The sequence below is a fragment of the Monodelphis domestica genome, chromosome 6 (assembly GCF_027887165.1).
Source record: "Monodelphis domestica isolate mMonDom1 chromosome 6, mMonDom1.pri, whole genome shotgun sequence".
In the NCBI taxonomy this organism is placed as follows: domain Eukaryota; kingdom Metazoa; phylum Chordata; class Mammalia; order Didelphimorphia; family Didelphidae; genus Monodelphis; species Monodelphis domestica.
In genome coordinates this window covers 201,201,973-201,228,212 of record NC_077232.1, presented here as the reverse complement: position 1 = coordinate 201,228,212, position 26,240 = coordinate 201,201,973, and the positions used below count along the sequence as shown (strand labels likewise).

Sequence of the window (26,240 nt, the reverse complement as noted above, 5' to 3'; positions counted from 1 at the left end):
GCTTTTCCAGAGTCTGTGATGGCTATTGTGTTTCTTATTTTTCCTTGAGACACTGAATGGCATAAGTCTAGAGAGTGCTGGACTGGTGGTCAGGAAGACTGAGGCTCCTATCTTGCCTCTGACACAATCTTTGTGACCTTGGACAAGTTCCATACCCTCACTGCTTCTCGGTTTCCTCATATCTATTTGATGGTCTGTGAGGTCTTTCACCATTCTGGATCTGACATTTTAACCTCAGGTGCTATATCTGGCTAGTATCTGTGGCACTCATTGTAAGGTTCACATGAGATAATGGAAATAAGATGTTCTGTAAACTTTACAATGTTCATGCATTTCATTTATTGTGATCACTGTAAATCATATTACTTCTATATAATAATACTTTAAAAGTTTACAAAGTGCCGGACATAACATTATTTGCCTGGTAGCTCATAACATTCTTGTAAAATATACCTGTAAACAAAGGTATTGTTTATCCAGATGGGGAAATGGAGTTTCAGAGAAGTTGTGTGATTTGCCTAGGATTACAGAGCAATTCAATGCCTGAAGCAGGGTGCACAGCTAGGTTTAGTCAAGCCCAATCCATCTCTGCCAGGTCTTGCCACTTCTCCTGAAATCAATGGCACATTTCTTACAGGATAGCTACCTGGGGCCATGTAAACTTAACTGGCCGACATGGGCCAATTTATTGGCTCACAGACTTGGTGTCATCCTTGAAACAACTGAGATAACCCAAGGCCCAAGACATTTGCCAAATGATATTTCTTTTGGTTTTTCAAAATTCAGAATTAGTAAAAGAGCAAAGGGCTTCTTTTTTGTTGAACTTCTTAAAATCGAGCCAATCTTATTCACATAATGATTTGTGAAACATACTTTATCTAAATTCTAATTTGGATATTTAACCTGTTTAATCTTCTGCTCACTTCTGTTCTGGCTGTGAGGGGCACAGTGGCTTGCCCTGTGGTTGAGGTGGGTTAGAGATCAAGCTCTCTGCTTCTTTGAATAACATAATCTTAGAGCTAATGAATCCTTTGTCACAAACAATATGCAGTCATGAAAAGAACACCCATCATTCATATGACAAAATCAGTATTCTCAATAATATACTTAATGCATCTGAATAATATTTCCAGAGTGTTAGAAGTTTCTGCTGTAAAATCATTTAGGATCAATCTAGTACCACAATTCAAAATAGGAAATTAAATCCATTTTTTTTTGCAGTTTTCATTTACCTCTTAAATCAGACTAACTGATCATTTTGTGTATGGATTCTTGTCTGTTACAAGGCATTGATTGTCCTCTTTTGACTCTTGAAAAGTTATGTTTTCAAAAAGTCACTCAGAGAGCATTTCTAAAACCCAAGGGAAAGCAAGAAGCAGTAGATTAGAGCTTTCCAGAGACATTTAGCCATCTGGCTAGGGAAGAGAAACTGTATTTTAATGTAGGTAAGTGCTTTGAAAACCTAAGTTCTAACTTGTCAAAATGGGGGGGTGGGGAAGAGTATTAAATCCCTCCTTACCAAAAGTTCAGTGAAAGCAATGTAAAGTGGTAGGAACATGCTGGAACAAGTTGGAGCCAATGGGCCAGGTCCCTGCCTCCGCTATATAGCCTCGTGTGTTACCTAGCTTCTCTTAGTTTCAGGTTCCTCATCTTTCAAACGGAGCCACTGAAAGGGACACTACCTGCCTAAAGAGCCCTAGACAGGTGGGCTGTTTTTATTTTAAAGGAGATTGAGCATGCCAATGAAAGCGTTCATTTGGAGATAAATATAGGCTGTAAAAAAGTACCCCAGTAACCAGAGAGGGGAAATGGGGGTCTCCTGAAGAACTCCTGGCATTATCCCCCCATTTTAGGGGTCCCTGGAGGGTGAGTATTGTGTGGAAGGTAAAAGGAGATGGGTATTTACATCTCCCTCCTTCTGCAATCATTCCTGAGCTGGGAAGTTGCCTTGTTTCAGTTTGGGTGGTGTGGGTAACCTGGAACTCTTCTAAGTTTTTTTTCTTGGATTGAGGTGTTTAGGCTCTGTCATGAAAAATACCATGATAATGGTAACTTTTAGCTTTCAATATGTATGTTAATGACAAAAAAGCTGGACTCAGGCTTATGTTCTCAACAGGAAACAACAATTACAAACCAAATCTCATTAAAAATACCATTAGGATGAAAATTTTTGTATTTAAAACAAAACAAAAACAAATAAACAAAAAGGATTTTTAAACAGCAGGCCATGGTACAATTATTTCCAGCAATTCTAATGTCTACTGCCCCCCAAAATACCTGATGTCAAAGGAACTGGAAGAATTCCCAATGGCAATAATTATAATGATATTTGATGTATGGTAAATTTGTACATTTTCTTTTTGTTGAAGGCATCCATTCTCAACAGTAATTACTGGTTTGATTAAGTAAAGTGTTTTGCCCTTAAAATATATGTTTCCACTTCACATATTTGAATTGCCCAAGTTCTAGATTTCACAGGAGGGAACAGATTCATAAAACACTGCTCATAATGAAAGCAAAAGGTGTTACTTAAACAATTAATATTGGGAAGAAAGAAACAATTTAAAAATTTGCTAATAATTATTCTCTGAAGCAGACTTGAGTTAGCATTTAATCTTTATAGATGACTCTGGGCTTATGCATATCTTGAGAGGTAGTATTATGTAGTATATAGAAAAGTAGATAGGAAATCATAAGTCCAAGGTTGAAAACCTGCCTCAAATGTCACTGTGTGACCATGGACACATTGAATAACTTTCCAGAACTTCTATTTCCTTGGTTCTACTGAAATGTCATTCTAGTAAGGCAAATCATTCAGTGTTCCTTAATGGATTCTTTTGGGGCAGCTAGGTGGTGCAGTGGATGGAGCACCTGTCCTGGAGTTAGGAAGACTTGAGTTCAAATCTATCTTCAGACATATAATAGCTGTGTGATCCTGGGCAAGTCACTTAGCCCTGTTGGCCTAGTTTCCTTATCTGTAAAATGAGCTGGAAAAGGAAATTGCAAACCATTCTAGTATTTTTAACAAGAAAATTCTAAAGAAGGTCATGAAGAATTGGACGTGACTGAATAACTTGTCCCATTCTCCAAAGTGACTGTTTTAAATCTCCTTTTCCCTTTTCAAGCCTTGCAAGCTAGCCTTTCAGCAAAGAACTGTTTCTTATGAAGTAAATAGAAGTTTTTGTCCTGAGAATTCCTTCCCCCCCCATTCTACATCATAGAACCCCCAATGACATCTTCCTCCTCCTCTTCCATTTTCTCCTCCTTTATTTTAGTCTCTGATAAAGAAGTGACCTTTCTCCTTGACAAGGCCAACTTTCCAATGTGTATCCTTGATGATATCCTCTTTAGTTTATGGAAGATTGTCCCCATAATTCATTTCCTCTCTTTAAATTTAAATTTCTCTTCTGCCTCATTCAGTGTTGTCTACCATTATGCCTGTGTCTCCCTCATCCTTAAAATATTCTCACTCAACCTACCATCTTCTTCACCTAACTTTCCATCTCCTTCTCCTCTATTTTGCAGCTAAACTCTTAGAAAAATATTTTTATACCAATTGTCTCTACCTTTTCTTCGCTCATCATTTCTCAGCCCTTTGAACTCTGGCTTCTGACTTAATCATTCTGGTAAAATGGCTTTCTTTGTTTCTCTCCTGAGCTCCAATTCTGTATCACCAGATGATTATTGGATATTTTAAACTGGATGTCTTGTAGACATTTCAAATTCAATGTGTCCAAATAGAGCTCATTTTTCTACAAAAACCTACTGGCCTTCAACTTCATTTCTATTTCCTTCAACTCTCACTGGAGTTATCCTCAACCCCTCACTCTTGCATCTCCTAGATACCTAATCGGTTGCCAAATCTTACCCATTTTAACACCATAGCTTGTGAAAATAATCATTTTTTCCCATTTATATATACTGCCAATCTTATCAGCTCTTTCTTGGACTATTACAATAGCCTCCTAATCTATCCCCCAAGTCTCTCTATCCCTAATCCATCTTTCACAAAACTGTTAAAATGATTTTTCTAAAGAATTCTTAAAGTTTGACTCTATCAAAGTCTTTCTAAATAATTCTAAATAAACTCCAATGTCTTTCAATTGTAATTTCTGGGATCAAATACAGTTTTACTTTTTAGGTATTCAAAGTTCTTCACCAAGTGGCACCAATTTTCTTTTTAGACATGCTATATATTCCTTCCCTCTGGGCACTTTATGGTCAAGCCAAACTAGCTTTGTTGCTCTTCTCAAACACATACCATTCTATTTTCCGCTTCCACGTATTTGCATCAGCTATCCTTCATAACTGGAATCCAGCCCTTCATCAATCTCTACTTTTAAGAGTCCTACTTTCCTTCAAAGTTTAGTTCACATGTTGCTTTCTACAAGAGTTTTTTTCTGCTCCTTCTAGCTATTAGTACCTTCATAATAAAATTACCTTTTATTTATGTTGCATGTCACCCTCTTTTATATTTTTATTTTATTTATATTTATGCAGGATTTCCCCAAAGCTGTGCAGCTTTAAACTTTGAGAGTTTAAAAACTATATTAAGACTTTAGGAACATCCTAAATGTCTACATGTTACCTCCCCTGATACAAAGTAAACTCTTGGAGAGCAGGGACTATTTTATTTTGTCTTTCTATCCCCAGCACCCAGCACAGCATGTGGCATCTACTTAGTGTTTAATAATTACTTTATATCTGATCAATTCATTTCTAAAGTCATTTAAAGAATCCCACAATCCATGGTGTACCTACTTCAGAGGGGGAATTCTAAGGAAAGCAATATGCAAAGCTTAACATGCTTGGCAAATGTCAGTTATTATTACATGGATGAGCTAATGGCTATAGCTTGAAGGGGGGAAGCAATGAAAATATTCCTGGATTAGGGATCTATTTTATACTGTCACAAGTAACTATACACTTCTCTCTAGTTTCATTTATTTCTTTGGTTTTTTTTCTCAGAGAAAAAATGCACTGTTTCCTCTTTCTAACACTATGCTCACAACCCAAGCTCCAGACTCCAAACCCCATCTTTCCTCTCCATCTCCAAGTTCTTACTTCTTAATGGATCACTTCCTTCACATATTCTCAACATCTTCTCTGAGAAGTCTCCTTCTTTTATACTGAGAGACATTTAGAAAACTAACCTTAAAAAAGTTTCCTATTTACCTGCTCTCACCTTAAATGACAGCCCCACTTCTAGCTTTACTTTCATTGATAAACATCCCCCAAAATGTAATCTAAACTCTGCTTTCTCATCTTTAAAGCCTCCTCTTCACTCTTTGAGTACTTCCAATCTGTCTCTCATTCCCTGTGCTTCATTTGCACTGTTCACTAATCACTTCCTTATTACCAAAATCAAGCCTTCCTTTCCCTTTTGAAATATTTGAATAGTTTTTGTCTTAGCTTTTATAGCATAGAAGGAGAACATATATAGGTTTTCTTCTCCACTTTCTGAGTACTCTTCCTTCATGTTTTTTGTTGTTGTTGTTGTTGTTTGTTTGTTTTTTGTTTTTGCTACTTTTTCTCTTTCTGGAACTCAACATAAGTGCATTCCAAGACTTTATCCTTGGTCTTCTTTGAGCCCTCTTCATTCTCTACCAGGTAAATCCTATCCACTTGGTGGCTTCAGCTCTACATGTCTTTTATTGGTGCTAAATAGCTACCTTCAGAGTTGGTCTCTCTCCCAGAATCTATGCTTGTATTTCCAACTCCCTGCTAGATATCTTTACTTAGTTATCTTGCCAAAAACTCAAATTCAAGTTGTCTTCAACTGAAATCATCATTGTACTGTATGTGAAATCAGAGAAGCTGGAGGACAAAAAATTATGTATTACCAATTATATAGGATGAAGAAACTAGAAATGGAAAGCCTAGAGGAAAACAGGTTCAGAGGGGGAACACAGAGACCTGTTCAAATACATAAAGAAATGCTACATTGAAGAGAGTAAGGCCAACAGGTAGAAGCTAGAGGGAGGTACAATTTGGGAAGCAGAATTGGAATTAATGATTAAAACTGTTCTAAAGCGAAATGGCCTGCCTCAGGAGATAACAGATTCCTTGACTCTGGAGTCTCTTAGGCAGAAGTCTACTGACCACTTAGAGGGCAAGTTATTGAAAGAATTCGTGCCTCTAGACCAAGTGGGAATCTTTGACCTCTAAGGTCCCTTCCAACTCTGAAATTTTCTGATCTAGCATCATGAGGTCATTATTGGTGTTAACCACTTATGGCAGGGTTAGTTATTGCTGAGAGTCCTACCTCTTTGCCTTGAAGGCCACTTGATGCCTTTGCTTAAAACAAGTTACCTAACTCTTCATCATCACATACTAAGTTTCTTTGCTTATTGCTTCCCAACATAAAAGGAATATGCCAAGGCTTGAAGTTGGTTTGTAAGATTTTTCAAAACATCTCTTCTCTCTTCCTTGCCTGAAGTTACCCCATTTAACACAGAAAACTTTCCAGCCTATTGAAGTCAATCAAAAGATTGACAACAATAATCAACAGAATTTTGCAGGAGGAAGGACTGCCTGAGGAGCCAGGAGAACTCCTGCACCCAGAAACAACATTTCAGCAACTCCCATCTCTTAGAAGTCACAGCTTTGCACATTTCCTTTTGTCATTTCCCTGAGTTTCTCTCCCAAGTCAACACAAAAATCCCTCTCTGTTACTGTGATTCTTTGATTAATGAATCCTCTATATTTGATATTAATGAAGCTCCTTTATAACAAAGTCAGTTATGTTAAAAAAAAACTAAACTTCATAAATCATGCAAAGCAGCCCCGGTTTGCTTCGAATGAAGAATCACTAAATTATAGAGGTTCATTGCTTGAAAAGACCTCAGTTCAAATTGTACCCAAACAGGAAAATTTGGTATTATCCTTGACAAGTGAGCATTCAACTTCTGACTGAAGAACTCTGGTGATGGGGACCTCACTACCTCCAGAGGCAGACTAGTCTACTTTTGGAGAGTTTTCAGTTACTAGTGTCTTTTGGCTCAAATGTCTTTTGACATTTTTGTGCCACTTGCCACATACTCTCTTACATACGGTGTGCCATTTCATATTATATAGTGTACTTCTCTTTTGTTGTTAATAAGTCATTTCAATTGTTCCTGACTTCATTACCCCATTTGGGATTGTCTTGGCAAAGACACAGGGATGGTTTGCCATTTTCTTCTCCATCTCATTTCACAGATGAGGAAACTGAGGTAAACAGGGTTAAGTTACTTGCCCAGTCTCACACTGCTAGTCAGGGTCTGAGGTTAGATTTATACTCATGAAGATGAGTCTTCTTGATTTCAGGTGTGGCATTCTATCCATTGTGCCACTTTATGAATTTCTCTTATTTGATTAGAAGTCACTTGAAGGTACAAATCATGTCTTTTTTTAGTCACTTTATTACATGAAACACCTAGCAGTGTACCTTTTTTATATATGAATGTCTCTAAACAAATATTTGCTACATTGAAATAAGGTTAGCTCTTTAAATATCTTTCCTTTTTCCTTCCTATTTCATAAATAACTGAGCTGGTTTTTTATGCTAGAAAGTATCCTAGTGAAGAGGAAAGATTGGGGAGAGAATAGATGTGAAGAGGGTATAGAAATGATGAGAAGAGGATAGGTGACAAAAGTGAGAAGTATATAAAGGTGATTGGGGAGATAATTGAAATCTTTAAATTGTTGAAGGTCTTGGATAGCTTGTTAATGAAGAGAAGGTCTGGAAGTTTTAGTAACAAGCAAGAAGTATTGCCAGAGTGAAATATCTAGGAGATTTCTCAAGACCCCCAAAGCTGGTAGAATAGATTTCGTCCTGAAGTGATCCTCTTTCTGGGAGAGTGAAAGAGAAGTGCTTAGCAGGTTATTTACATGATAAGGAGGAGGAAGAGGCAGGTTCCACCAGAGGTATACCGCATTCCACAATGTGTAGTCCTAGCCAGCACTCAAGAGTCATCTCCTTTGTGAATTCACCTCTTTTCCCCATCCCAGTTACTTATTATTTCTCACTCCTCAATTCTTTACACTGTAGTTATTTCTATATAAGTTGTACCTTTGCCCCCCTAGAATGTCAATCCTTAAGAGTAGCATCTCTAATTTTTGGCTTGGTATTCCTGGAACATAGAAAGTATTAATAGATATTTCTTGGATTGAATTGAGTACAATGATCCTGTGAGAGCTAATATACCAAGAGAATTTAGCGGTTGAAAATCTAAATAGATTTTAAAAGGTTTAAAAATAAATTGATAATTGATCCACAAACAATTATTAAGAAATGAGGGCTTATTTAGAGTACATTCCTGATCTTATATAAACATCAAGATATAAATACCCTGCTGAGACAAAAATTGCCTTTTTATTTTCTTATTTAAATGTAATAGGAAACGGGGAGGGGGGAGTAGGGCTGTGTTGTAGATTCAAAATTATTATAGAGAGAAAGATTTCTACAATAACTAGTGGGTAATTCCTATCTCTGTGACCCTTCTGAAGTTCCTGTATATTGCTAATGGGGTACCGATGCCCAGTGAAGGTAAAGAAGGTAAAAGAAAGTAAAAGAAGCAATACACATGAGGAAAGACCTAGAGAAGAACAAACTATATTATGTTTCTGGGAGAAAAAAGAACAAAAGTCACCAGAATTTTCAGCCTTCTTTAGTCAGCTCAGTCATTGTTATTTACATAGAATAGAGCAACATTTTTCAGGGTAAGTGAAAATAAGGTTAAAAATTTTCTTTCCACAATATCACTTAGTTTATTTTCTGCTTGAGGAAATAGAGTTGGAGTGATATTTGCCCAGCTGTGGGATTATATCCAATTTGATGCCAACTCTTGTTGACTTTATCTTGATAACATCTCTGGTATATGTCTCCCTTTCACTTTCAACACTGCCACCACTCACTCTGGTGGAGACTCTCCACACTTCCTATCTTGACTACTGAAACTACTGTTGGTCTCCCTGACTCAAGTTTCTTCCCACTCCAGTTCATCCTCCATTCAGCTGTTAAATTAATCTTCCTAAAGCACAAATATGATTATGTTGCAAACACACGCAAACACACATTCAATAAATTCCAGGAGCTTCCTATCACCTCCAGGATCAAATAAAAATCCAGTTTGGAAATCAAAGCCCTTCACAATGCGGCTCCCTCCTACCTTTCCAGTCTTATTCCTTGCTCCTCCATTTTCCTCTGTCATTCAGTAATATTGACTTCCTTGCTTTTTTCTCACAGGAGACATTCCATCTCCAAATTCTAGGCTGTTCCCCGTACCTGTATATTCTCCCTCATCATCTCTGCCTCTTGGCTTCTTCAAATCCCAGATAAAAATCTCACCTCCTACAAGAAGTCCTTCCTGATCTCCCTTTAATGCTACTGTCCTCTATGTTCATTATCTCCAATTTATCTTGTATACAGTTTGTTCACATTATTACTGTTGCTCAGTCATTTCAGTTTCCTCTTGCTTTTTGAGACACCATTTGGGATTTTCTTGGTAAAAGTACTATAGTGCTATGCCATTTCTTTTTCCATGATGGGGAAACTGAGGCAAAAGGGTTAAGTGACTTGCCCAGGGTCACAGCTAGAAGTGCTTGCAGCTAGATTTGAATTCAGGACTTCCTGACTCCAGACCCAGTGTTTTATGCACTGGGCAACCTAGGTCTCACTTATTCCTGTATAGTTATTTTAATATTGTCTCCTCTACTACACTATGAGTTCTTTGAGAGGAGAAGCTGTATTTTTTACTTTTATTTTGTATCTTCTGCCTTTAGCATAGTGCCTAACACATAGAAAGTGCTTAATAAATATTTATTGATGGGACAGCCTGGTGGATCAATGGATAAAATGTAAAAACTGGAGTTGGGAGGACCTGGGTTCAAATTTGGTTTTAGACACTTACCAGCTATGTGACCCTGAGCAAATCACTTAACACAAATTGCCTACCCTTACTGCTCTTCTGTCTGGTAAGAGATTCTCAGTAGTGAGTCTAAGATAGAAGGCAAGGATTTAAAATAATAATTAACTAAGAAATCAAAAGGACTTCTGACTATAAAACAGATGATAGTTGAACTAAATGTCTCTGAGGAGATAGTACACAAGAGAACTATATAGAATAGTTCAGAGAAGAATAAAAAAGATGAGTTCTTAAAAAATTAAAACAGTAGACCTCCTTGACTCAGTTGGATCTCTATTCCCATCTGATACAGCTTGACTGAAGGAGAAGAGCATTATCAGCCATTGTTTGGGAAGGAAGACTGAGGAGAGTTGAGAAGTTCTTCAAAGCCATTGGCAGAGGAGAGAGCCTTACTAATCTCAACACACCAAATAAACAGAGTTTGGAGAAGCGTGTGGTCTCAAAAATAGCTGAAGCTGAGGACAAATATAAAAGAGTTGTGCCATTCTTTGTAGATCAAAGACAAGACTCTCCTAGTAGAAGGTGGAAAGACCTAAAAGACAGACAGAGCTGAAACATTTCCTGAAGATTAAGCCATCTCAGGAATTATGTCTTGTATAAATGATAATATGTTGGGTACCTGAATTCAATGATTGTTTATTTCTTATAAAAATAAATTATAAATTATAAAAATAAAGTCTAAATTCCTTAGCCTGGAAGTCAGGGCTCTTCATACTCTTACCTTCATTTATTTTTTCAGCTTCATTTGCCCTCCATGGACTCTATATTTTAGTCAAAATGATCAACTTGCTGCACTTCAGAAATGAACTTCATTCCTGCAATTTTCTCCTCTTGGTATATACCTTCTTGGGTGACATCAGAATGTAATGGAAAACCACAAAAATTTAGAGTTAGGATCTTGAGAAAGTGGCTTCAGCTCTGTGGGGCTCAGTCTTCTTTCCTCTACAATGAGGAGGCATGATTAAATTACCTATTAAATTGCTTCCAAAATGTATGATCTTGTTATTGTCTCTAAAGGGGAGTTTTTGAGTCACATTTAAATACCACCTCTTTTGTGAATTTTTTTTTTCCTGACCAGTCAGTTGGACAGCATATATCCGTGTTCTGAAGTCTTCTAGTAATTTGTATCATTGATATTAATTTAATTTGGTATTTATTGATTATTATTAAAGACATGTTAAAGAAACTCTAGAAAAGAAAGTGATCAAAGAATCCCTATATCTTCATTATGAAAAACTCATGTCACAGAAATTAAGTTTAAACTAACACCTTGTTTCATATACTACAATAAGCTCAAAATGAATATGAGAACTGAATATATTATGTTATTTTAAAATGATGAAAAAAATCAGGTACCTTTCACATATATATATATATATATATATATATATATATATATACATACACTCTCTCTCACACACACATAGTGAACATTCTCAACCAAACATGGGAGAAAAGAATATCACAAAAGTTGCAAATAATATTAAAAAGGGAAAATATCAGTTGAGAAAAAATATTTGATTTAACCAGCCCTGATAAGCATGTGATACTAAGATATTTAGAGAATTATGGACAAGGTGATCAAAAATAAGAACAAATAGCTCTTGAAAATTCACAAATATTAACAGTTTTATATATATATGTGTGTGTGTGTGTGTGTGTGTGTGTGTGTGTGTGTGTGTGTATTTGTTCAAAACCACAGAAATTAAGAAAAATTCAACTCAAAGCAATCCTAAGGCTTTACTCCTTATACCAAGACAATAGATAGAGCTGGAAAAAAGACAGAAGTACTCAATGTTTCCATGAGCTGTTATATTCCACTGTTATATTGTTGGTGGAACAATATATCCCATACCATTCTTGAAGGTAATATTGAATTAGACTTAAAAACAAAGTGCTTAACATGTTCATATTGTTTGACCCAGAGGTCCTTCTTTTAGGTACATATTCCAAGGAAGTCAAAGACAGAAAGGTCCAAAATATGTATACTGTACATTTTTTGCAGGCATGGGAACAAGGAAAAAAAGGAGGGACCCATTAGTGAATGGCTAGACAAATTTGGGATGTGAATATAATGGGATATTACTGTGTCCTAAGTAATAATAAATATGATAAATAGGAGAATTGTGGAAAGACTTTACATGTACTAATACAGAGTGAATTTGCTAGCATCAAGAGAACAATATACACAGGGACAAAACAATACAAATGGAAAGAAAGATCACAAAATTATCAAAAGTGAATGTTAAAAACTTAGAAAGAACAACTATATCAACCATTCTCACAGCAAACTTGGATCAGCCCTTGATTCCTGAAAAAATTTCTTGCCTTTTCCTCCATTTAAATACTATCTCTCCCCTATATCTCATCTTTGATTTTTTTCATCTCTATCATGTGATCTCTGACACATTAGAATGCAAATTTCTTGCTGGAAAGGGCTGTTGTTATTTTTTTTAAGCTTGTGTTTGTATTCATACTACTTACCACAGTATCTGAGGCTTTTATAGAAAGCACAAATAAATCTTATCTATCTATCTATCTATCTATCTATCTATCTATCTATCTATCTATCTGTCCATATTTCTATTTATCTATCTATCTTGCATGTTCTCAAAGAAAAGAAATGAGAAGATATCTTCCTTCACTCCTTTGCATAGGTAGAAGGTCCGCAGATGTGGAATATTATATATAGTTTCAAATTTTAAAATTTATCAGTATTGGTTATTTTTTCTTCTCATTCCCCTTTGTCTTTTACACATCTCTTTTATAGGCCGTCTCTAAATTAGAATGCAGAGGGAGAGATCTTAAGGAAAATTTAAGTGATAAAAGTTGAAAGATATCAATAAAATTTTATTTTTAAAATGTGTAGAAGTTCATTATCATTAGGCTAGCCACTTATTGAAGAATTCTTAGGTCCTGACAACCCATGAAACAAAGAAAAATACTAACTAGATCACATTCCTCTATGATACCCTTTTACTTCTACATAAATGCTAGCTAGCTATTAGCCTTTTACTTCTGCATGATGATAACTAAGCAGTGGAAATTGGGGGCAGAAAGGTGCTGAGAATTACATTGTTTTTAGTCCATATGTAAACATTAATTGAGCTCTTGGTATTTTAAATGGGAGATGTTTTTCACTGATCAATGAGAGGACAAACTACTGGATGAACTGAATTATATCAATCTTGACATTCTTGCAATGAATTAATATAGAAAACAAAATGTTTTTTAGCTGGATGAAGAGCTGATAGATTTTCTTTGCAATACAAAGTAAAGCATTTGGTTGAAATTATTTAACTGTGTATACTAAAGCAATATGAGATATAATTTCATGAGACACTTGGACATCTTATACAACAGTACTCATGAGAAATATTTTCAAAAGGACTACAAGAAAAATAACTGAAGCTTATGTACCAATGCAATTTGAAAGGGATCAATAGGTAGATAAATTCTATGAGGAAGTAGAAAACAGCATCCAAATTCTATCAGATTCCATTTTTTACTCTTTATCCTCACTGCAAAGGAGGCATAGAGGAAGATGGCCAAAAATGCTTGAAAATATAAATCAGGAGAATTAGAGAAACCAAAGATTCACAAACTATATTGAAGCCTCTCATCTATTTATTGTGAATACAATTTTTTTTCCTAGAAGAGAATTGGGGAGCTCAAATAACATCACTTATATGATTCCAGTTACATTTTAAGAGATAGGAAATGACTAGTTACTGATAGTAATTTTTGTTCAGTAAATTAGTCATTTTTGTTCAGTTAAACTACCTCTTGTTAAAAGCAAAGATCAAAATTAATATCAAATTAAAATGAATGAAAGTGAGAAGGTATCTTGCGCAATTAAGGCTACTAGAAGCGGACCTATTTAAACAAGCTATTTGCACTGGGAAAAAAAAAACAGGAAATAGAGAAAAGGATTGATACTGATACAACCCATCACCATTTTCTGAGTTTAACTCATAAAGCAAATGACATAATGAGAACAAAAGAGCCTAGAAACCACATAAGCCAGCAAACATTCAATATGCTTGCCAAGCAGAGAGATATGGCAGCCAAGGGCAATGAAATTTAGAATTGAAACTAGTTTGAAAATGTGACAGAGGAAAATGGGGGTAGATGATGAATACTACGTCCCATAAAATAGTGAGAAATATTGGTGGGAAAAAAAGCTTGGCAAGAGACCCAACTAAGTAAAACTTCCCAGGGGTTTTAAAGGATAAAACTAGAAGGACAATGAATGAAAAATGGGCAAGAACTGTAAGGATTTTTATACTAAAAGTCTTTTCCCATCACTGACATAGAGTCACCACATTTGGACTCAAACAGCACAGTCCCATATGTGCTATAGAGGAAGTGAAAATGTCACTAAAGAAAACAAACATGCGAAGAGCAGCTGGAATAGACCAAGTATACACAGGAGGTCTGTACTGCTGGTGACAAAACGGTTTGGGCTTTGAGGAAATCATTTTTAAGATATCTTAAAGAGTATATGCATAGGGAAGTCTTGGAAAAAATTTGGGGGATCTTATTACTGGCAAACTGAGAATATACACTACCATCGAAAATTTTTACCTTCCTATCTCAACAAAATCTTTAATAACATATGCCACAAGATCATTCTTGATGACTGTCTGAGAAAAGGAATAATCAGGTTTTTGCAAATTGTATTCAAAAGCAGACCACATCTTTTTTAGTACACAATTGACTGAAAGATATAGAAAACATAAAATTCTGCTGGTCTTATTGTTTCTTAACTTCACTGTAGCAAAATGCCAACTTAAAAACTCACTGACCGACTGGTCCTATGAACATGTCAGAAATCATTTAAGTTTTCTTGAAAAATGTTGAGCTAAGCACCCTCCCCTTCTTGTTTTACCCATCACTCTTTGTGCTTCAAATCATTTCACAGGTCACGATCTTAGGTTAGCTAGAGGGACCCTTCCCCCCCTGAACTCTTCTTTCTTCTCCAGATTTAGACTGGCCCAGAGCTCAACATGGATGGGATAATAGGAAAACCTACTACCATTGAAATGATCACTCCCTCTTGACTTCCCCTTTTTCCCAGGGGTGAACTCATTAGGTTTCTAGGGTCTCAGGTATATAATATCAATATAATGCTCAACTCCTCAAATATCCATCACTCCACATTGGAATTGACAATGGAATTAATTGTCCAATTATCTACCAAGTTAACATTTCTTACTTTACATAACCTTACTTCAGGTCCTTGTTATTTCTTACCTAGATTATTGCAAGAACCTTCGGACTGATTTTCCTGTCTCAAGTTACTCACTAATGTAGTGCAAATACCCCAAAGACTGCCCAAAGACATTATTTTTAAGTGCAGATCTGATCATGTGATTCTCTTCTTCAATCAATGTCAAGTCCTCTCATTGTCCCTATGATAAAACACAAACTTCTTTCTTGAGCTTCTAAAACTTGCCTCTTCTAGATTCCCCTGTCTCCCACATAATGTAGCATCCAGTCTAGGTCTCCCTCTGTTCCTCACACGTGTTACTGATGTAGGCAATACAAAATTAGGGACTCATCCAAAGAACTGACAGCTCAGACTAATTCCATGTTGAGGGAACAAGCTTTATTAGAAGAGAATATAGTAAGAAAGTAGCTATTAAAAAAATTAGAAAGAAGCAGATAGGTAAGTAAAGTAAGGTAAGGAGTGGGTTTAAAGTAGGGGAGAGGAGTTGAGGAGGTAGGTAAGGGGTTTTCAGTAATGCTTTTTATCTTGGTTAGTTACTAAAGGAGGGTGGTTGTTGCCCTGTCATTTGCAAGGAACTGATGTCACTATACCCATGGTCCACTTTGTTGCCACTTTACCCATGATTCTCTATTTGTCCACTTTTTGGAGGAACTGAAATGTAAATAGGATATGTTAAACACCCCAGGGCAACTTTGGGTCAAATTTTGCTCATTTCTGTACAGATTTTAAGGAAGGTAGTGATTGTGGAAATTTAGCATTGTTTGAACCTGGTCCTGTGGATATGGAAATCTGAACCCTCTTAAACAAGGACTAAAGTTATATGATTCATGGAGTTTTCTCATAATTGTAAATCTAAGCAACCCATATGTTTTTTTTCTGAAAGTTGGTCCCATATTAACTGCCTTGTTATTGTTTTCATGTTTGTTTTCTTATTGTTTACAGCTACTTGGCAGAGTCTATGTATTTTAGCTTGGATCAATATTCCATCTTTTGCCTCAATGTCTTTGCAATGGCTATTTTATCATGCCTAGATTACATCCTTTCCTTCTACCTCTATTCATTGGGATGCAGCTCAGGAACCATATTTTGCATGATACATTTCCATTTGTCCCCACTACTGCTCATGTCTTCCCAAACTAGCTTGTATTTAGGTATTTTGTTTATAATGGGGTATGATGACCCAAAATTCTAGTTTTGCATTTTAAAACCTTCAGAAATAAAAACTCTTGAAATCTAAGAAATAATCACTTGAAAGTTTAATTACATAAATTTATTGTACAAAATTTTCAGTTTTATGAATTTCAAATTTAAACAAATTAATTAATTTTAATTTCCCCCCCCTCATATTTCTGATTGAAGATGGCAATCAGTGAAAAGTGAACTGTGTTCTCTGGTTAGCTGAACTCAAGTCCACAACAGTGATAAGAAGAAAATTGCCCCTTATAAGAAAGAAATTCTCATAAAAACCTATCATGTATTTAAAAATTTAAGCAGTTAGACTTTCAAATTTTGGATTGGGGGGGGAGTTTATAACATATGCTTCTAAAATTATTAAAGTTTTAAATTGCACTAAAACATTTGGGACACATCATATTTACTATCCATATTTTATTTATGTTATATATATATATATATTTTATATATACTTGAAATCTTTCCCCATTAGAATATAATCTTGTAATAATTACCAATTACACTTAGAGATTACAGTTAGAGATTAATTAATTATTTGTACCTGTATCCCCATGCCTAGAGCAGTACCTGGAGCATAAAAATATTTGTTGAAATATGAAGTTCCCTATGTCAAAGAAAACACTGGAAAAAAATCCAGAAAGAAGGAGGTGGTGGAACTACAGTACTGATGCTTCAGGGAAGCACAGGTTAGGAAGGAAATTAATAAAATGAAGAGAATTTATGGAAGATATAAACTAGGATGTTGAAGTGTTCCCCTATCTTGTAATATTAGGATTGGGTGAAAGCAATAGGAAGCCTTCAGGGGGCAGGACAGCTGTGGCATACAGTATCTAAGGGGCTATCACATGGAAGAAGGACTAGACTTGAATTGATTGGTCTTAGAGAGGCTACAGAATCAAGGGAAATGCTACTAGGGAAGCTTGGTGGCTCAGTAGTTAGAAAGCCAGGTCTGGAGACAGGAGGTCCTGGATTCAAAAATGACATCAGATATTTCTTAATCTTTGGGACCCTGGGAATGTCAGTTAAGCCCCAGTGCCTAGCCCTTACCATACTTCTGCCTTGGAACCAATACTTGGTATTGATTCTAAGATAGAAGGTAAGGGTTAAAAAATTTAAAAAAGAATAGTTCTAGTGTAGAACCAGGGGAGTCAGATTTATGCCTGAAATTTGAAAAACTCATCATATTTGAGATATTAAATGAAGAGAAAGAAATGGACTGGCTCTACTGAGTAAATTTTCCCTTACTAGAAGTCTTCAAGGCAAAGGGAATAACTACCTGTTCGTTGTGGACAGGGGATTCTTATTGAACTCCTAAACATCTGAAATCAAAGCCTGTGAATCATGATATTTTCTCTTTGGTTTAGAATTATTTGTGCATGACTTTACATTATAATAAGTTTCAGGGAAAATATCAGAATCAGAAGTCCCAAATTTCAGTTCTACTTCTGGAACTTATTAATTGAATAACCATAGACAAATCCCTTAAACTTCTTGAGCCACTGTTTCAACGATTTATGATTTCCTTTAGGTGGGAGTTCTTTCCCTGCATTATATTTACAAGATAGTCTCAGAAAATTTTCTAGTCTCAGAGAAATAAAAATTACATACAGGGTCAGACAGGGTGGATTTGAACTCAATTCTTCCTGATTCCAACTCCAGTCTTTTCATTAAGGGATACTATCTTTTTCTTTAGTTGTAAAATAGGAATAATACTATATCTATTGCCTAACTCAAAGAGAGCTTATGAAAAAAAGCTCTTTGTTGTGCTTTAAGAGGCATATAAATGAATATGATTATTGAAGTTCAGAAATCTGTCTTATTCATCCTTTCATCTTTAGTAGTCAGTACACAAATTTGTTGTTGAAAGAATGAACAAATGGATACATACCTAAAAGGCTATCTCATATAATTCTGGTATTCATGATGATTGTTTTGCTCCCATTAAACTACTACCTTTACTACCCTAAACTTCCACTTTCACTCAAGATATCTTCTTCCCCTTCCAATGGCAGAAGAGGGTCTGCAAAATCACAAATGCTAGCTATCTTCTCACAGACCTAATTCTCAGGAATGGGGTGCATGTGCTCTGGTAATCAGGGTAGGCAATCGCTGATATTCTGAAAATGTGAAAGTTGGCAAAATACTTGCAAGTTTATAAAATGTTTTCATATATTATCTGATTTGATACTTATTATAACTCTGACGAATAAGTACCCCAGTCATTATTTTTTCCCCCAGCCATTATTAATTTCATCTGAAGGATGAATGAATGAATGAAGATGGAATGTGGGATGTGGAAGCAGGGAAATTTGTGTTTTAATCCTGCCTTTGACACTTACTAATTTTGGCACGTAGGCATCTCATTGAACTGCCTCCCCAACTCTACCAAGTCATGTTCTAGTGACCAACAAGTTTTTATCATTTATGCTTAAATGTTTACCCAGGCACTGTGTTAAAGCTGAAGATGCAATAACAAAAAAAGAAATGACCCTCTTTCTTCATGGCAGTTCTCTTCAAAGGGAAGGAAAAACAAAACACACACACACACACAATAAAGATATCAAAACAAAACAACTTTCTGGAGGGAAAACAGTATTTAGAGATAAGAGCAAATTTGGAAAGGTGACTATTAAACTGAATTTTGAACGGAACTAGGGATTTAAAGAGTAGGTGAGAAAGGAGGGAATTTCCTATATAAAGAAAAGCCTGAGTAAAGGCATGGAAAACAAAGATGGTGTGGTTGAGATATTTGCTGGTAGAAGGAGTCCCCACTTTTGGGACTTGTGGAACTCACAGTTCCTTCTCCTATTCAGCTATTTTTTGAGGGGAAAAAATGAGACTCAAGTAATTTAAGTGATTTTTCTACCTTATAGTCTCACAACCAAAAAAATGCTGGAGGCAGGATTTGAATCCATGACTTGTTCACCTAAAGATTCACACACTTTTCATTCTTATCATCCCGCCTCACAAAATGGAGAAAAGGGGAAATGCAATTTTTTCCCACTCCTACCCAACTCCCCAATTCACTTTTATTAAAATGGGATTTCTTAACGACTTTGCAAGGAACAGTGATTTCTGAGGTAGAGTATTGCAAACAATTATGAATCCCAACGGGGAATGATTCGGAGATTCAAAGAAGCTTTCTGTACCTAACTGTGTCTTACCCTTACCTATCAAAGTAAACATCACCTTAATATTTCTGACATCAGATTACTGGCAAAGACACCACAGGTTTCAGGCAATCTGCCACTTGCCACTGCACATACTACTTTTTAGAAGCTATTATTAGGATTTCAGCTGAGCAACATTTTAGCTTCCCCACCGAGATCCTGAACCAATAAGAAACTGTGAAAGTGGTCGGCAACATTGGTTTTTCATCTTTAATCCTGTGGGGCAAAGATGGGGATGGAGATACGTAAAGGATGCACATTTGACTTACCGTGCATGTGTAAATAACCAAGATTCTCAATGCCTCTGGACAAAGCGGGATATTTACCCCCTAAAGTCTGGACTACCTTTTGGTTACTTTTCACCCCCCCCCAAAGTTAAGGTTATCATTGTTACCCGCATAAATACTTGTTCTGTGGAGGGGAAATGGTACATAGCTGTCATTTTTTCCATCGCACCTAAGCTGAGGTGATGTGCTGGCCATCTCACAAGTTGAATTATCTTTTCCCTGGAGGCAGCCAACCTTCATATCCTTGTGCTTCCAGCTTTGCATGGGTGTTATCAGCTGCCTGATGAAAGCCTGCTTATCAATGCTAGTCCCACATCTTCAAAATAAGATAATACAGTGCAGGGAGAGAACAGTTCAGAATGACATTTAACCTTTTAAAAATGGGCTTGATTAAATCAGGTGGGATATTGTTTTTGTAAGTCAACAAATTCGGCAAGAAACTCTTACTATGTTTCTTAAAGAAAAATACGTTTAAATCACATAATACATTTTTCCAAGAGCCCAGATAGTTTTATATCAGTCCCAGAAAAATGATATAGCTCAACGGCACATTTAGTCTGAAGAAAATACATAGGTAGAAAGGAGGGGTGGGGGATTACCGGATCAGTTGCTGTGCTAAATTACTCAGGACACTAAATGATAATAAAAAGTAGTCTGGTATATAATAGCATTTTAGTTAGTCATTTCATACAAACCTCACAGAAACCCTTTGAGATAGAGACTATGGTTATAATTATTCCCATTTTACAGAGAAGGAATTGCAACTCAGGTGAAACAATTTTCCTATCATGGTCTCACATCTATTAAGTGTCAGATTCAGGATTTGAATCCAGGTATTCTTATCACCAAGCCTAAGGTTCTGTGCACTGTGCCATATTATTTCACACTAAATATATATCATATTATCCAATATAATGTCTTATAGATCAAGTTCTAGTAGCCAATAAGATAAAGTTATTTTTGCTCATTTGGAAACATTTTAGAAAGACTACATTTCTATAATGACCAAGCTTGAACAAGAAACAAGAGCATGCACCCCAATCTCTTCCTTTGAAAGGGTGACTCACTATGGGTTTGGAATATTATATATTGTCAGGCACCATTGATGTGTAGGTGAGCCCTTTTTTTTCCATTTTCTATTATAAGAGATGGCTCCGTGGGTAAGGAGGAGAAGAGGAAAGATTTGGAAACAAAGGAAACATCAAAAACAAAAAATGTTTATAATTTAAAAATGAGACTAAATTTCAAGACATTTCAGACAAGTTATAGGTTGATTAAAAACTTGGTGGATGTTCTAGTGAACAAAATAGGAATTAGTTCTACCGATATGCAATGACATAACACTTTGGTGTTGTTGTTGGCAAGAATAGTTGGGTAGACCTTGGTAGATGTTATTGGCCATAACTTCCTGCAAAGCATTTGATAATTTCTTTAATGACATCTGTAAAAGCTAGACAGATAAATGCTAGAAGATAGTTTTTTTAAGTGGTTTTGTAACTATTCGAATGACAAGACCCAAAGGGTAGTCATGAATGGGTCAATGTCTATTTGGAATGAAGTCTCAAGTGGAGTGTCTTGGGGAATCTATGCTCAACATAGTCTTGTTCAGCATTTCTATTAGTTGCAGATGACATGAAGCCAAGAGACAGGAAACATTTGTAGGATCAAAGAATCAGGGAATACAATTATCTTGACTAGAGGATGACTATGAGGACCACTGTAATTGGGATAAAGGCTACATCCTGCACTTGGATTCAAGGAATCAACCACAATAGAAGAGGATGGTGAAGCCATGGACAAATGAGTTCATGTGAAATAGACTGGTGAGTTTTAGAGTATTTCAAGCTACTTCAAGTCAACAATGTGATCTTGCAACCAAAGATGCTAGCTTGATGGTGAGTTGCATTAAGACATATTGAAGATATGGAAATATGTATTGCACAAAAGTATGAGTATAATATATATCAGACTATTTACTGCTTCAAGGAACGGGGAGGGTTAGGGTGAGGAAGAAATTGAATTCTGAAATGTCATGAAGCAATTGTCAAAAGTTATTTCTAAATGTAACTAAAAAAAATAAAAGGACATATTGCCATTTACAGAATGAAGTTATTGCACTATTTCCTGCTAAGACCCTACTTAGAGTTCAGTTCTGAGTGTTACATTTTAAGAATACATGGAAAATATTGAGTGTATACAGAAGAAGATGACCTAAGATTGGTAAAGGATTGATGGTCATTCTGAAAAAGATTGGTTGAAGGTATTAAGTATGCATGGCAGAGAAGAGAAGCCTTAGTGGCAATAAGAGTGCCATCTTCAAGTATTTAATGGGCTACCAGATGAAGGAGAGAATCAACTTATTCTTTCAGTTCCCAGGAGGTACAGTTGCAAAAAGTTGCAGAATGATGGAAGTAAGACTTCTAACAATTAGTGCTAAACAAAGTGGAATAGACTGTTATTTCAGGAACTGGGATCTTCCTCACTGGAGGTTTCAGAAAAAGGCTGGATGACCACTTGTAAGAAAGGTTCTAGAGGGAAGCTATTTGGTTCCAGAGGGTTCTAATTGGGCGCAAGTTATAATAGTTGGTCCTGAGGTCATTTCTAACTCTGAGATTTTGTGTTTCTTTGTTGAAGCCTCCATGCAACTCCATGTAATGATTAGTTATGGCTGACATTCTCCTCATGTTCCATATTAATCATATAGATAAGTAAGAACTACAAAAATGCTTATTTCTTTCTCTTTCTTTTCCCTTCATGAAACCACAATCAAAGGACTTGAGATCATATTTAATAAACTTCTTTTCAATTTCCTTCACTCTAAATGGTTTAAAAGGTAAGGTTCTGGGCCAGAAATCAGGAAGCTTTAGATTTGTATTCTGTTTCAGACACTTACTAGTTTTATGAAGCTGGATAAGACCTTGGTCTTTCTGATTTTGCCTTTTCATCTGTGAAGTGGCCATAACAATATCTACCTCAGGTGGTGGAGAAAATTAAGTGAACTATTATATATTAAGTGGGTTATAGAAATGCGAACTATCTTTTTTTAAGACTAGTTAATAGGAAGCATCTTGATGTTGTGAAAAGTTCACTGGACAAAGATTCCAGAGACCTAGGTTCTTGCCCAGATTCTAGTAATTTTAAATTATGTTGTCTCGGATAAATTATTTCTCTTCTTTGAGTATCTCTCCATTTACAAAATGGATGGAATAATTTACATGATTTCTAAGGTCTCTTCCAAATCTGTGGCCCTTGAAAAGAATCAAGGTATTACAGTAACCCTTCATTTATCTAACATTGTTAAGTATCCAATTATCTAACATTAGATGTTCAGGATAAGTGGATTTTCCAGACTACAGAAATTTAATACTTGGTTAAAATTATTCTTATTCTTCGTTCTTTAAAAACTTTAACCAGTTATAAAAGTAGAAGTCCTCACAAATGTATTATGTATTTTCCATATTTACCACCTACAGAACATTATTTAAGGTTTTCTTTATAAGCGGGTCATCATTATAAATATCAGTTATTGTACTCTGTTTTCATTCCCTGAAGAGACTTTATAGGGTTGTAGTAGATTTGTAGGACTTCGTTTCCCATTTTACTGAATTCCCTCAGACTGTTATATTGTTAAATTGCCTGCTTGGCTGTCTTTCTGAACACTGGTGACCTATGGGTCTACTGAGTTGTAGAGGGCTGCTTGCCCAGAGATGCTAAGTCTGTGAGGCTGTGATGTTCCAGTTGATGGTTCAGCTGTGGCCTCCATTGTGGGCTGGCTGCCCAACTTCTCATCTATCAATTTTCACAGCTGTGAGTCTATCTGTTGCTACTGCCCTCCCAGACCTCGATTCTAATGTCTTCTCAGCATCTTTTCTTCAACTAATCTTTGATTGTAACCTGGGGCAAAACCAAAGGTTGTCAGGGGAAAGGAGATACTTGATTGTGTATAAAAGGAAGCAAAATGCATGGGCTTTCTGAAAGCTATTTTTGTTGGGCTCAGGGAATTTTTAGAGTACTTGTGGGTTTTTTAGAAGGTTAAGTACATAGAAATCTGATATTTTATTTTGGTGGTGGGGAGAAAGAAAAATGCGGGGGTATTCCTGTATAATAAACTTTAGGAGATGTGATTTAAAATATTTGGTGTTCTTGAATGGATTATTCTCAAAATGTTCCTAAACCAGATATATTACTATTAGCTAGATACTTTTCTCAGAAGCAAGAACAAATTATTCTGCCTTGAATTTATATTTATCTTCATAAATGTAGCAATTGTCAAGCAACTTATCACATTTTAGAAAGCACAATATAAAATGTTTGAGAATGTAAACACCAACTGTAAGTCCGCTACTGTTTTTGCAAGCATTACTTTTTTTCTTAGGTTTTTAAAAGCATTTTTACCCCAAAATCATTTTTTAAAGTTTGTGATACATTCATAAAACACATTTACTGTGGCTATAACCCAGTTGTAAAAAACACATTCTCCAAAGCTAGTTGATATCTTGATAGTTTTATAACTTTGAAAATACAAGAAGAAATGGTCCCAAATGTAAAAATAGTTGGCTTGAGTTTTGTGATTGTTATAAAACATCACAAAATAAGAATCACAGAATCATAGAATTTTAGAGCTGGAAGAGACCTCAGAGATCATGTAGTTCAACAACCTCATTTTAGAAAAGAGTCCACTGAGTCTTAAAGAGGGTAAGTGACCCACTCAAATTCATAAAGTTAGATATATTTCCCAAATTCAAAAGCATTTTTCCCCTTCAGTGCCAGAAATTTATGATATATGGAGTCCATGTGGAATAGTGAAAAAAAGTCCTAGACTAAGAATCAGAAAACATGGTTTTCAGTTTTAGCTTGTCATGCAAACAGTTGAGTCTGTGAATAAGGATGCATAGGGAGGCAGATATGGTAAAGTCAAAAGAGCCTGAGACTTAGAACAAGCAGACTTGGGTTCAGATCCTATTGCTGATAATTACAAGTTTTATGAAGTGGAGAAATTCTCTGAACCTGGCCCCTCATCTCTCAAATGGTGATAATAAAGCCTACCCTGCTTCTTTCAAAGGGTTGTTGTGAAGACTGAATAAGATTATATGTGAAAGCCTTTTGTACACTACAAAGAATAAGTATTCAACTGTAAACACATAAAGATAAGGCATCAGTATTATTGCGCTTAGCATCATACCTTGCACATAATAGACACTCAATTACAGAAGGGCACTTGGAAAAGAGGCAGTTAAGCTTGATGTAAAGAAAACTTCCCTAACAATTTAAGCTACCCCAAAGTGGAATGCATTGCAGGAAGCTGTGCGTTCCTTTTCATTTGAGGTCTGAAAGCAAAGGCTGGAGGACCACTTGTTAGATGCATTAAAGAGGAAATTCTTTTTCAGGTAGAGGGTGGACTAGATGGGCATTGAAATTCCTTCCAATTCTCTGATTCCATAATATTTACTGGATGAATAACAATTCATGGTCATGAAATAGAAAACTAACAAGAAGAATGTATATAGAATTTGATAAATACACACAATGTTAAATAAATAAATTCTTCATTAATTTATTACATATTGTCTTATACACAGTAGGTGCTCAAAAGGTATCCAAAATTAGGTAGCATGATATAGAGGTAAGAGTGGTATGATTTGAGTAATAAAACTTGGGCCTTAATACTGGTTCTTCCACTCATTGCTCTTAGTAGAATATTAGGTAACCTTGATGTGCTTCAATTTTCTCATCTGTGCTATGAGGTGTCTGGACTAGACAGACTGGCTCTTCTAGCTCTGTTTCTGCAGTCCTCTGAGCCTGAGTTCTTTCCTCCACAATCTAATGCCTCATGAAGTTGTACTTCCCAAAGAAGTTCCTTCTTTAGTATTCTTCAAGAAGTCCAACACCAACTGCTTAGGTTACCTCCAGGGCACCTGCTATTTCTGTTAACCTTGTAAGATTATAGCTTCTTTCTGTCAATACTTTGGGCATTGCTAAGTCCCCAGTAGAATCCTTTCCTACTTTTTCCTTTACCTTCTCACTTTCTTTTATCAAATCTTATTTATCTTACTGTTTTATGAGAAGCTCTTGCTGTCTGTGCATTGGAAGAATAATTCTAATTCCCTTAAAACATCATATAGGGACCCAGAGGCATACTTACTTGTCCTTACGACAGCCTCCCATCTCACCACATCAAGAAGAGACGAGAAAATTGAACTCATTAGAACTACTTCATCCTGGCAAACAAAGGAATTACATGGTGGTCATGACCTTGGATATATAATGGAAGTAAATCTTGAGTTTTTAATATAGATTACTGAAGTCAAGCAAGTAGCTCAGGAAATAACTAATTAAAATGGTCCACTCTGTGGACAATATACCAATATGTGTATTAAAACCTTAGCAACGGGAGGAACCAGAAAGTTGTGACCTACTTTAAACATATTTCTTAAAAGCCAGTTAGCTA

The 26,240-nt window shown here is 35.9% G+C and overlaps 2 long non-coding RNA genes across 2 annotated transcripts in view; one reads left to right on the top strand and one right to left on the bottom strand.

The window, feature by feature from the left end:
• LOC103099888 (uncharacterized) overlaps positions 1 to 26,240 on the bottom strand; it is a 363,322-nt gene that overhangs the window by 96,149 nt on the left and 240,933 nt on the right. Inside the window, exon 5 of the long non-coding RNA XR_001622894.2 lies at positions 25,935 to 26,010. This is a non-coding gene — a long non-coding RNA (uncharacterized LOC103099888). The remainder of the gene's footprint in view (positions 1 to 25,934; positions 26,011 to 26,240) is intronic.
• LOC107649314 (uncharacterized) overlaps positions 1,655 to 26,240 on the top strand; it is a 144,382-nt gene continuing 119,796 nt past the window's right edge. The window contains exon 1 of the long non-coding RNA XR_001622892.2: positions 1,655 to 1,866. This is a non-coding gene — a long non-coding RNA (uncharacterized LOC107649314). The remainder of the gene's footprint in view (positions 1,867 to 26,240) is intronic.